This window comes from Lethenteron reissneri, chromosome 33 (assembly GCF_015708825.2).
Source record: "Lethenteron reissneri isolate LAM-NWPU_2019-01 chromosome 33, ASM1570882v1, whole genome shotgun sequence".
NCBI classification, from domain to species: domain Eukaryota; kingdom Metazoa; phylum Chordata; class Hyperoartia; order Petromyzontiformes; family Petromyzontidae; genus Lethenteron; species Lethenteron reissneri.
This window is the reverse complement of record NC_083811.1, coordinates 13,652,934-13,665,633: the sequence shown is the minus strand read 5'-3', so window position 1 is coordinate 13,665,633 and position 12,700 is coordinate 13,652,934. Positions and strand designations below refer to the sequence as shown.

The window sequence follows — 12,700 nt, the reverse complement described above, 5'->3', positions numbered from 1 at the left end:
CAGAAAATGTTTCCTTCATATGTAGTACCTATCCATATAAAGAAATATATATATTTTCACTCAGTAGTACGCTGTGTAGTAGTATATCAACTCCTGGGAGCTCCACTTCACAAGCCCAGCTGGGCTTTAAAATTCCCCTCCCTCCCTCGTCAGGCCACCAAGCCCCCGCCCCCTGGTTTAAATCACGCCCCCACATGCCAGAACAGGACCCTGCGGGGTGGGCTGGTAGGAATAATACTTAGTACCGGTACAGAAATATCGACCGGGTATAGAGGAGTTAAAGAAAAAATTACTGTAGTGTAACGTTAATTAAAAGTGTTTGTTTTGACAAGAAACGCTGTGAGATTTAAAGACTCGTAGTCCTTCATTTCCAACACCACCCTCAACACCACCCCTCCCACGGACGGACGGACGGACACATTAATCTATTGGTGGTCTGGTCCACTTCGTTCCTACCAGTATAAGCCCCGCCTCTCCATGGCTAAGTCCCGCCCACGAGCCCAGCAAACCCAATTATTGATTTGCCAATCTTCTTTGTCGTACGGCCGCTGATGTGGATGAAGAGCGAACGACTTCAATTTCACATTTAGGTGGTCAAGCCCAGATGACCGCGTCAGGAGCAGTAGCGCAGGAGTGTATCGCTATGATGTCTCCTTCATATTTGTGGATCCGGGGCATTGAGTCCTTTTTTTCAGGTTTTTTTTCTTCCCTTAAACGTTGTAGGTCTCTGCTCTGGATGGCCACAGTCGCACCACTACTAGGAGAGATTTTAATTCTCAATTTGTGCATCAGGGAACCGCATCTCGTGCCATGGTTTTTTTTTGCAGTGGGATGCGGTTCAGGGTGGACCATGAGCTTCGTGGAAGATCAAATCGAAGGTGTTTGTGAGTTATTTTGAACTTAATTGCCAATTATTTACCAAGCAAGTGATTCTGATTGGTAAATAATTAGCACACGTTACAATCTTAACTCGCAACACATGTGTGAATAACACCTACTGCCTTAATAGGAAACCTATAAATGACAAGGGTATTAAAAAGAACGATTATAAAAACAATCAAATATTTTTCCCCTGATTCCTCGCCTCAGTCGCCTGTTATATATGTGTTCATTTTTAAGGCCGCACACTGCGATTGACAAATAACTTGGGGATGGGTTTGTGTTATTTGCTGTTTAACGGAATAAATGAGAGCTGTTATTTCCATGTCCTTCTCACAATCGTGAACTCGGAGCACCAATTGAGGGACTGTGTTGTTCCCCTGGCGTGGTCTGGCGGGACTTGTTGTTTTGCTGCCATGCCCAAGCGTTCCCTATTCTCGATCTTGCACACACAATCAATGGCTTTTGTATCGGCTTGTTGGTGTCAACACGCTGACGCAAGACCCCGCCCACCCTCGACTAGGACTCCGCCCACTCTCGACTAGGCTCCGCCCACTCTCGACTAGGCTCCGCCTTCCCTCGACTAAGCCCCGCCCTCAATCGACTAAGCCCCGCCCCTCAATCGACTAAGCCCCGTCCTCAATCGACTAAGCCCCGCCCTCAATCGACTAAGCCCCGCCTTCAATCGACTAAGCCCCGCCCTCAATCGTCAAGCCCCGCCCTCAATCGACTAAGCCCCGCCCCTCAACCGACTAAGCCCCGCCCTTAATCGCTTAAGCCCCGCCCCCCGGCGATGACGTCACCGGGCAGAGGCAGGGACGAGCGGGTTGTCGGCTCTCTCATTCGCACTCTGCCCGCCGCCGCTGCTGCCGCTGCCGCCGCTGTTGTTGTTGCTGCTTCTGCTTCCGCCGCGAGGTCAAGTTTCTTCTCCACCGCGCTCCATCGTCGGGCTCGGGAACCTCGTCCGGCCTCGTCCACGGGGTACGCCGCGAGTGTCGTTAGCAGCCAGGGGGGGGGGGGAGCGGCATGGGCACGAAGTGTGGCTGGGGCAGGCCCGCCTGTACGTACAGTGGTGGCGGCGGCGGTGGCAGCAGCTGCGAGTGTTGTTGCTGGGCTGAGACCGAGCTTGCCTGTGTGTGTTGTGTTGTGTGTACACGCGCGTAACGTGCCTGTTGGTGCTTGACCTGTGTACTCTCGAAGTGCACCTAGCCTGGCACAAGCTGCTGATGCTGCTGCTGTTACGTCGTCCAGGTGTTTTGCCGAGTTGTTGATTGCCGCTCGCGAACAGTAACGGTGGCGAATGATGCGAAGTGGTCACTGGGCCTCCCCCCTAGGTCGACTCGGCCTCAAATGAGTTTTGTGCCTTGGTGCGGTGCGTCAACATTGTTGACTCGAGAGACGAAGGCGACCGGGCGGGCTACTGCCAGCCAACAGCACCTGCCCCACGAGTCCATCACGTGCGTGTGTACACGTGAGTGATTCCATTGGTGTGCACGTGGATGATTCCATTAGTGTACACGTGGATGATTCCATTGGTGTACAGGTGAATGATCCCATTGGTGTACAGGTGAATGATTCCATTGGTGTACACGTGGATGATTCCATTGGTGTGCACGTGGATGATTCAATTGGTGTGCACGTGAATTATTCCATTGGTGTGCACGTGGATGATTCCATTGGTGTGCACGTGGATGATTCCATTGGTGTGCACGTGAATGGTTCCATTGGTGTGCACGTGGATGATTCCATTGGTGTGCACGTGAATTATTCCATTGGTGTGCACGTGGATGGTTCCATTGGTGTGCACGTGAATGGTTCCATTGGTGTGCACGTGAGTGATTCCATTGGTGTGCACGTGAATTATTCCATTGGTGTGCACGTGGATGATTCCATTGGTGTGCACGTGAATGGTTCCATTGGTGTGCACGTGAATGATTCCATTGATGTACACGTGGATGATTCCATTGGGGTGCACGTGGATGATCCCATTGGGGTGCACGTGAATGATTCCATTGGTGTGCACGTGGATGATTCCATTGGTGTGCACGTGGATGATTCCATTGGTGTACACGTGAATTATTCCATTGGTGTGCACGTGGATGATTCCATTGGTGTGCACGTGAATGATTCCATTGGTGTACACGTGAATGAATCTATTGGTGTACACGTGGATGATTCCATTGGTGTACACGTGGATGATTCCATTGGTGTGCACGTGAATGATTCCATTGGTGTACACGTGAGTGATCCCATTGGTGTACACGTGAATGATTCCATTGGTGTGCACGTGAATTATTCCATTGGTGTGCACGTGGATGATTCCATTGGTGTGCACGTGGATGATTCCATTGGTGTGCACGTGGATGATCCCATTGGTGTGCACGTGAGTGATCCCATTGGTGTGCACGTGAGTGATTCCATTGGTGTGCACGTGAATGATTCCATTGGTGTGCACGTGAGTGATTCCATTGGTGTGCACGTGTGGGTATCGTGTGCACTGTGTTCACACATGCGAGTGCGTGCAAGAGTGAGTACACGTACAGCATGCACACGCACTCGTTGTGTATGTGTACAGGTACCGTGTACCCGTGTGGTCCATGCGATGTGTGCGTGTGTATCCTGACAGCCATCTCGGTCATTTAACACCATGACACCTCGGTCTCTGCCGTGACCTCCTGCCAGGGAGCCTCGCACACTTTGCGAGGCCTCGGTGTGCACCTAGCCTGGCACAAGCGATGTGGTGACGTCACTTGGTGGCAAACAGACGTGTTTGTGTGTGTGTGTTCGTGTCTGGTGGTGTGGTGATGATGCTGGTGTGATGATGATGCTGGAGTGGAGTTAGTGGACTGAGTGTGTGATGGTGTTGGTGGTGTGAGTGGAGTGTACGGAAGGGGGTAGTGCAATGTGGGCATGCTGCTGGTGTGGAGTTATTGCTGTGTGTGCGATGGTGCTGGTGTGGAGTGTGATGGTGATGTTGCTGTTGTGTGTGTGTGTGATGGTGCTCGTGTGGTGTGTGTGTGTGATGGTGCTCGTGTGGGGTGTGTGTGAGATGGTCCTTTGTGTGGTGTGTGTGTGAGATGGTGCTTTGTGTGGTGTGTGTGTGAGATGGTGCTTTGTGTGGTGTGTGTGTGAGATGGTGCTTTGTGTGGTGTGTGTGTGAGATGGTGCTTTGTGTGGTGTGTGTGTGAGATGGTGCTTTGGGTGGTGTGTGTGTGAGATGGTGCTTTGGGTGGTGTGTGTGTGAGATGGTGCTTTGTGTGGTGTGTGTGTGTTATGGTACTCAGTGCTGTAAGGGACAGAGCGGGCAAGGCACATGGAAACAAAGAGACGTAAACAAGTGTGTGTGTGTGCTGTGTGTGTGTGTGATGGTTGTGTGTGTGTGCTGTGTGTGTGTGTGGTGGTTGTGTGTGTGTGCTGTGTGTGTGTGTGATGGTTGTGTGTGTGTGCTGTGTGTGTGTGTGATGGTTGTGTGTGTGTGCTGTGTGTGTGTGTGGTCCTGTGTGTGTGTGCTGTGTGTGTGATGGTTGTGTGTGGTGCTGTGTGTGGTGCTGTGTGTGTGTGGTGCTGTGTGTGTGTGGTGCTGTGTGTGTGTGGTGCTGTGTGTGTGTGGTGCTGTGTGTGTGTGATGGTTGTGTGTGTGTGATGGTTGTGTGTGTGCTCGCCTCGCTCGTCCACTGCCGCTGCCCTTTAACAAAGGCGATCTCGCTGCCAGTGTTGGGTTGCAGCGGTCTTCGTCGAGGAAGCCTGCTAAATAAAAAATAAAATTCTAAAAACAACGCGATTCCATTAAACGTTGCATTTGGCGTAATGAGGTTGGGATAAATTGTAAACCGAGCCAGTTTGTCAGTGTGTGTTTGGATTTAGGGGGGGTCGTGTATTTTTTATAGCTCTAAATAGCTGTCACAGCTGACCAAAACACGTGTGCTTGGTGCATTTTGCATTTGTGACATTCTGCGATCAGTAACAAAGAAATGCACGCTGTATCAGAAGCATTGCGTTTATTTATTTTCCATCGTTTTTGCATTGAGGGGAGGGGAGGGTGCTGATGCAACGTTGATCACATGTTACAGGGGGGGGGGGAAACAATTAGTTTAACGTGCATACAAACCCTTGTAATTTAACAATGCCGTGGACGCGTTTAACCGTTACACCTTTATCCGATACGTGTTGTAGATTTCCGCGTATTACAGACAACGTTTAAATCTAAACATGGCATTGGTAATCGGCCTTTATTGAGGCGGGTCGGGTAACGATCACACACACACACAACACCCTCTCCTCTCATTCCCTCTGCCTCCTCCAGTCGTAAACAACACGGCAGGTCTCGATCCTAATCACCGAGCCCACAAGTTATCTCAACCACGGTGTTTGCGTGCCACCAACGCAGCTGGAATACAAGAGGAATACGTTTCTGCTAGAGTTTCTATGAAGGTTTATTTACAATAGAAAAACCAACCAAGACTTGGTCATTGGCGACTTCTTAACAGCTCATAGGGGGGAGACCTGTGTGACGTGAAAAAGGGACATTGCAAGAAACGTCACGTATTGTACACGTTTTAAGGCAGTGTTATTAATCCATGAGTGTTTTTGTTTATTATTTGTCCTTGTGCACCACTGCCCACAACGTTTAGCATCACCAAAACATTTTCTTATTTACAGTACTGTGCACTTCCAATACCCCCCTCCTCCCAACAATAACTGGCACGAGCTTTTGGGTTTCTTAACACTCTGCAAGATAAATCACGAGTTATCACGAGTTTTTGCTGTATGGGGGACGACGACTTCGATGATGGTGATGAGGTTTGCGTGCATACGTGCCACTGAGCAAAATCACAGTTACAGTCGTACATCTTTGCATTCTGATTTGAATCATGATTTTTTTTAACGAAGCAAGTAATGATGATTAACGAATTTTTCACGAAAGTTCGTAAACTCAAGGTCGTGTCTATGCTTAGAGGAATGCATTTAAAAATAAACGCAAGTGGTATGCCTCTGCCCACCCCACCCACCCCCGTCCCGAGTGACAATTGCAGGACTGAGTGAGTTTGGCTGGCCTCTGTAGTGGGAGAAGAAAGGAAGGGGGGGGGCCTGGGATACCAACCCCCCATGGCCAGTGGCAACTAGATTAGTAAGGAGTGGAGAGGAGGGGTGGGGTTGTATTTTTTCTCGACATGGGGCATTCTGAAGGCTTTCCCGAACACACGAGGTGCGTTTGGTTTTGCAGGCGGTGCCGCCGTTTCACTGCTGCACGTGCAGCAACGGTGTAAACACAACATGGGAAGATGGATCACTTGGCTTCAGTGAAAGAAAATATTACGAGCAAAACTCGGTTCTGTGCCTCCACATAGAAATACATTAAAAATATGTTTGAGTCCCATCAGCCTATTGGCTTCCCAGACCAATATTAACCCGGCAGCACATGTTTAAGCAAGCAAACCATGGACTGGTTTCGACCTTCTAATCATCAGTAGTGGTTGGATTTTGTTAAGCAAATGCCCCTCGATGTATGAAAATTAAGACACGAAGAACCGAATTCCGTTTACTTGTCCCCCCCCCCTCACCCGATAATGCTCCACAGCAGTTTATAATGAGTACTCAACTGGTCCTCATATAGATTTAAATTAACAAGAAAACTCCCAACACATTTGTCAATACAACACATTCGTCAATTGAGTGTTTTAGTGAACCTGCGCTTGTACACCAATGCAGCATAGTGTGAGTTCTAGTGTAATGGGATGAGATGTCAAGATATGAGTCGTGTTGATGCCTATCCTCCAAAAAAGACAATCACGGATTGAAAACAATTTAAAAGTCGGTTTTGTAATGCTCCTCCATCAATTTTTTTGCTTCCAGGTGTAAAAAATGCAAAGTGCTTTGCTACAGCGTTAGTAACAAAAGCTATAGGGAATAATATTTTCTTATGCAAATTCAGCTGTTTTTGAGAGCCTTGAATGTTATTATTCCCCCCATTACATGACATCGTTGTCAAGAGAGAAAATAAGTCAGGGAACCTATATTCTCAGCCTACAGGCAATCCTATAAGCTAATAAATACTAGATTCAGCAACTATGCCGAACCAGAACTTTGCAGGCTGGACTTACCATATCTCGCACACTTGTTTTGGTTTATGTTATGTAAGAATACTTTTATTAACGTATCCCTGTGTATAACTTTATAGTCCACATCGCCAAGGTGTCCACTCTAGCCTCACCTTTTGGCAGGGTGGTGAACCCTGTCCAGGCTGTTGCTGGGCATCCATCCCACAGTGGCACCAGATAGGCATCCAGCCGCTAGACCGGTGTCAATACTGTGACAACCTGGGCAGTGCTTACAGTGTAACCTTGGTCATTTATCTTCAGTAAGCAAGTTGGAAAATGAACTCTGCCAGAATAGTTTGTCAATGCATTATGAAGAATGCACAGTGAATACATGAGGCCCTATTTGAATTTCATCATAGAACACTTTTCTGACAGTTTTTGTGATTCACGAAAAAAACACATTATGGTACAAACACATTCTTAATTCAAGTGTCGCTGCATATTTAATTATGTGACGGCATGGTGTGACTGCATGCACAACAGCTTTGTCAATGGTTCACGTGTTGAACTACTCCACAGCGGAGCATACGTGAAATGTGCGTGACGTTTTTGTTTAAAACGCATGTTTACGTTGGGCGCCACTCCTGTTTTTTTCACGTTTTGGCGAGGCCTTGCACAGTAAACACATTTTCACTTCCAAACTTTCCAATTGCATGCTGGAATCTTACGAACTTAACTCTTATTTTGTCCTTTAAAATCTACACGTATAGACATTTGCTTACCCGAGAACTTTAAATGGTGAACATCGCTATTCTTGTGGATACGCTACATGGATAGAGATATAAATAATGTAAGCAACTCCATACGTATCCAAAGTTTCCATTCACAAGCTAGTTTGAACATAACTAAGCTAGGAGAACGTTTGCCCAATGCCAAGGGCAAGAAAGTGAGTGCTGCTGTGTGGTTTGTTTTGGCATATTCCAGGCCTATGTAGATAAAGTGTTTATCGTGATCTGTGTATGAATATATTTAATACCACTACAAACAGGCACTTGATTGTACATTGTTTGACTTGGCAGAGAATAAACTCTTATCTGTTATTGCAGTCTTGATATAACACGAGCTTAACTTTCATCCGTTTTCTTCGAAAAATGTGGGAGTATGATCATAACTTTCAGTTGGAATCTTAATGATGATGGTGCGTGCACAGCAATTGTAGTTTTTTGGGAGGCATTTAGAACGATTCTGCTGAACTGCATGTGATCAAGCTGACTGACCGTGCCCATGTCAGTGTTTCACAAGTAGAATGCCCTACTGCAGTGTAAGCCATCTAGTGTTCTTGAAACAGTCAGGGCAGTCACTGCTGGTTACTGTTTGACAGACTGTGCAAGAGCTGATTTTTGGTCTGTTGTAACAGAGTGGCTTCAACTCTTCTCTGGAAGCTAATGTTCTATTAACATGTTACGTTTGATAGGGGGGTGGTGCAGTGGCGCAGTGGTTAGCACACTGAGCCATGAGCCCCGGTGGCCTTGAGTTGGTTTCCTGGCCATGGCTAACATCAGTGGCGAGTGAAATCTGAACCGGTCTTGGCCTCCCCTTTTCCCCAGCCCACAATGCGCAGCATGGTGGAGTATTTTCAAGCAACACCCCCCCCCCCCATGCCCAACAACGGCGTGGGGAGGCCAATCATCCAGTCGTGGATGGTAGCAATGATGTTTGATTGGTTTTATAAGTTAACCTCTGGTGTTCTTGGCTCTTTCGGTAAAGTCACGTAGATAGGTTAAAATACCCAAGAATATGAATTCCTGCAGTCACGAAAGCTTTAAGTCAAGATTTAACCTGTATGGTGTTTTTCCCGAGCATTGTAATACCGTTCGTCTCACTAGAAAATGTAGCTTATTGACCTACAGTGATCTTTTTAGCCAACACTAGTGTTAACGGGCCTGCTCTTTAATCCCATCATCATCGGATTTTTCAATAACCACAGACCTATTTACATGAAATGTATGGCATTTCCTACAGCACGGTACCCACCCATTAGCGTCATGTACTGACATGAGTTGTACACGAGCGAAGAAGGTATAGTGGCCCCCTACTTCGCTCTTGGTGCCATTACCTGCTGCAAGTTGACATGTGCCATGTCCTCGGTCATCTTCCATGTAAGTAGCAGAGAACGCAAGCCCTGCAGGGCTTCCACGAATTGGTGGGAATCAGGCTACAGGGGTGATGTGGCTGTTCGCCATACTGTGTCGCAGCAGGGCCTCTTTCACAGGCAGACACGAGTTGGACGCCCCTCCTCCCAGGTGCTTTATAATTTAACAGAGCATTTAGCTCTTAACCACCGAAAGAGATATGGAAAATATGCCATTACCATGGACAAATTAATTGACAGTTCAAGTAAGCTTAGTAATAATAATTAGTTCGTGTAATTTTGGGTTCTGCTTTTTTAACACCTGCATATCACAAGATATATAGGAGGTATAGAATGTAAACATTATTAAATATGCATAATGCAATGCCTGGTTGGCTATTTACTAGTTTTCAGTTTTGTCCAAAGCTCTCCTTATCAATTCTTCGTGCCACAAAATACATTTTATCGCACCAATGTGAAAGTTGTATGTTTTACTAGCTTTACTACCCGGCTTCACCCGGGACTTAGATTCACCACGCCCGGCCGCCTTTGTCTCCCCAGTGGCGATGTTCACACACCACGCCAGTTACTCGTTTGAGGCTGAGACGACCTCGGGGAGGCCCAGGACCGGTTCAAATAATCGTCACCGGCGGTGGCCGTGAGCGGGAATCGAACTCGGGTCGCCGGGTTCATAGCGCAGCGTGCTACCACTCCCCCCCACACACACACACGCGCGCGCGTCTATAGGTACACATACACGCGCTTGCTGCAGACACACACAACTTTCAGGGTGCGTACGGCAGTAAACGCCTCAAATAATAAAGCAATACTGCGCGAAGAACGCCTTAGACCTGCAACACATTTGTATGGCACTTTACGCGCGGAGGGTTGGAGGGGGATGCGTGACATCAGCAGCCACACTGCGTAACGCTTCCGCATGCGGGTGACATCACAGATGTGACGTCACAGCTCACTTGCCGTGCAAAATATATCCATTATTGCGCCCCCCCCCCCCCCCCAAAAATACAATAGTCTATTTTTATACTTTTTGCATTGTGTGCAGTCTGGAAACTACCCACATGCCAAATTTCAAGTTTGTTGCATGTCAAGAAGTATGCTAAACATTTTGAACAGACACACATTCACAAATTTCCCTTTTATATATATAGATAACTTGAACAACACTTTAATTTTTGTAAATCAACTGCTCACACTTCGTCTGGCCGTGCTAACTGTTATCACAATAGCTATCTTAAGTTCAAACTAAATTGTGTCTGTAATTAAATGAGCATTGGGATCGGTCATAAAATGATGAATTTATCACATTCGTTGAAGGGATCCAGCATCTGGAAGCATTGAACAGCCACCATTGACTTCTAACAGAGTAGTAGATATTTTATTGACCTTGGTGGAATGGGCCGAGTCTAATCCCAGCAAGGATTTGATCTTGCAAACCCATGATTGTAAGCCAGGAAACATAGGAGTGTCACTTGGCCGGATATATAATAGCCATCTCTGCATTATTGGATGCTGCCTCCCGCCAGATCTCTCGAAAGGTTATGAGCTCATTCGTGTTTAGTTCTCAAAAGTACACTGTCTCTTCGTTTCTCCCTGGTGATCTACTAATCCTATTCATCCACTTTCTTATTGCAAAATAACTTTTGTCCGCATGGAAACCCGCAGATTAACGTGGACAAATAAGAGCGATTTTCCCACTACTTCCCATTAACTTCTCTAACTTGCAGAACGGCTGTGGCTAACCAGAGTTATTATGTAACTTCTGGGCACCACTTCCGAGTACTGCTGATGTGCCCGCAGCACCACAAATTACCACCTCCCCACTACCATCACATTATCACTAGCACCATTATCATCATCATCCATTGTCTATCCACTGCTCAATGAAGATCTCTCTATGCCCTCGCCGTCTTTTGTTGCCAAAATCATCTCGTGCCCATAAATGACCTCATCTCGTTGCTCCATCTCCACGGCGGTTGACCTTCACCCGGCGCAGTGGTGCGCACGCTGCGCTATCGCACGTCCTTAGTACGAGGCTGTGCATGGTGCGACATTGCTTTTTAGCTCGGTGAGACGCAGCAGCGCAACAGCACACTTAAACTGTATTAGCATCATCATCAGGATCGCAATAGATCATAATCTGTCCATCTGTATCATCAATCAGTCATAATCCATCAACAATTCATTATTATCATCATCTTCAACACCATCATTATATTCAACATCACAGATACTGTTGTTATTAATCCACGATAGTATAGGAGGTTGTGAATAAATGTGGTTATTGGGGGGAATTTTGCATTCTCCTCAAGGTATGTTCGGATCGTCTTCCGGAACTGCTGCCAACATTTGCAGCAAAACGTTGAACATCATGCTGAGCAGTACGTGGTACAACCTGAAAAACAGAGCTATGCAGCGCAACCGTGAAAACCTACGCAGTCGTTTTATATCCTAGAAATAGCTATGGGAACAGGAGTCGCCTTCGGCAGTGTTTGTGAGACGATGAGTTATTGCTGCCACTTTTGGGTGACCCCTCTTTTCTGAGAAATCCTAATAAATTTACAGACCTACGTCAATCCACTGCTCGACAAAGGCCTCCCCGAGGTCTGTCAGTCATGGCGGTTGTTTAGCATTGTTTCACCATGTTGACCAGTGTGGGTTGGTGAAAGGGGGGCTCAGAACCGGTTCAGATATCACTCCACTGATGTTAGCCATGGCCCAGAGTTGAAGTCTGGTTAGCAAATTCTTAGCCCATTGCAACTTTTGTTGCTCCTATTATACAAGCAGTCTTTCTGCAGATAATATTTTCCATTGATAGATAATGTTTGTTGATATTAGGAGTTTCAGATAAGTCACGGATAAGAGCATACCCGCTGCAACTGGACTTGACTATTGCATTGATATAGTTTTTGTATTGATATTCTGATGTACTATGTATGCTATGTATGTGCGTTGCCTTGGTAAGTCTTTTAATGGATAAAGTCAAGCGAGCACTCCTATAGTTTTTTTTGTTTTGTTTGTTGTTGTAGCTTTCTGATCTGCCCCTACTGGACATCTGTGAAAACGAGCTTCATAGCTCATCCAATTTCTCCAGGGTAAATAAAGATTCTGATTCTGAGCATGTTAAACATAGTACACGAGCCCTTTAGAATGCCTACACAACTGTAACGTGCACGTAAAGAGGCGCAGATGGGCATTTATGGCTGTATCCCAGGAAAGCTGTTTTTGCAGAATGACAGGGCTGTGTTTGGCACGGATGTGCCTGGCTAGAAACCAAAATTGTGGGTTTATCTTGAGCAGTTTGAGCTCTGACAATTGTTCCAGCAGTAAGAGCATGGGCAGAAAGTGGGTCCCTGGCAATTAATATTTTACATGGAGATTCCCCAAGCTGTTGGTAGCAATGAAAACCGGTAATGGTTTTCACCATGTCCCAAAACTGTTCTACTGAGCTTGTTGTGTTTTATTAATCCGGGGGTGACAGGATGCCACCAAGCTTGCAGATGCCATTTATAGGCTATTTGCTTTATTTGTAGTGCACCATGTTTAACTGAACATAAACAGATGATGCACGCTTTCAATCCAGAAATGTAAATAAAAAAATGTGTTGGTGAATAATACAGGGCAGTCCTCAGTC

General features: G+C 46.6%; 1 protein-coding gene across 1 annotated transcript in view; it reads left to right on the top strand.

Annotated features, from left to right (window-relative positions):
• Positions 1 to 1,698: 1,698 nt before the first annotated feature.
• Positions 1,699 to 12,700, top strand: part of AKT1S1 (AKT1 substrate 1) — a 47,601-nt gene continuing 36,599 nt past the window's right edge. Inside the window, exon 1 of the mRNA XM_061564670.1 lies at positions 1,699 to 1,860. The gene's annotated coding sequence lies outside the window, so the exon portion shown is untranslated. The remainder of the gene's footprint in view (positions 1,861 to 12,700) is intronic.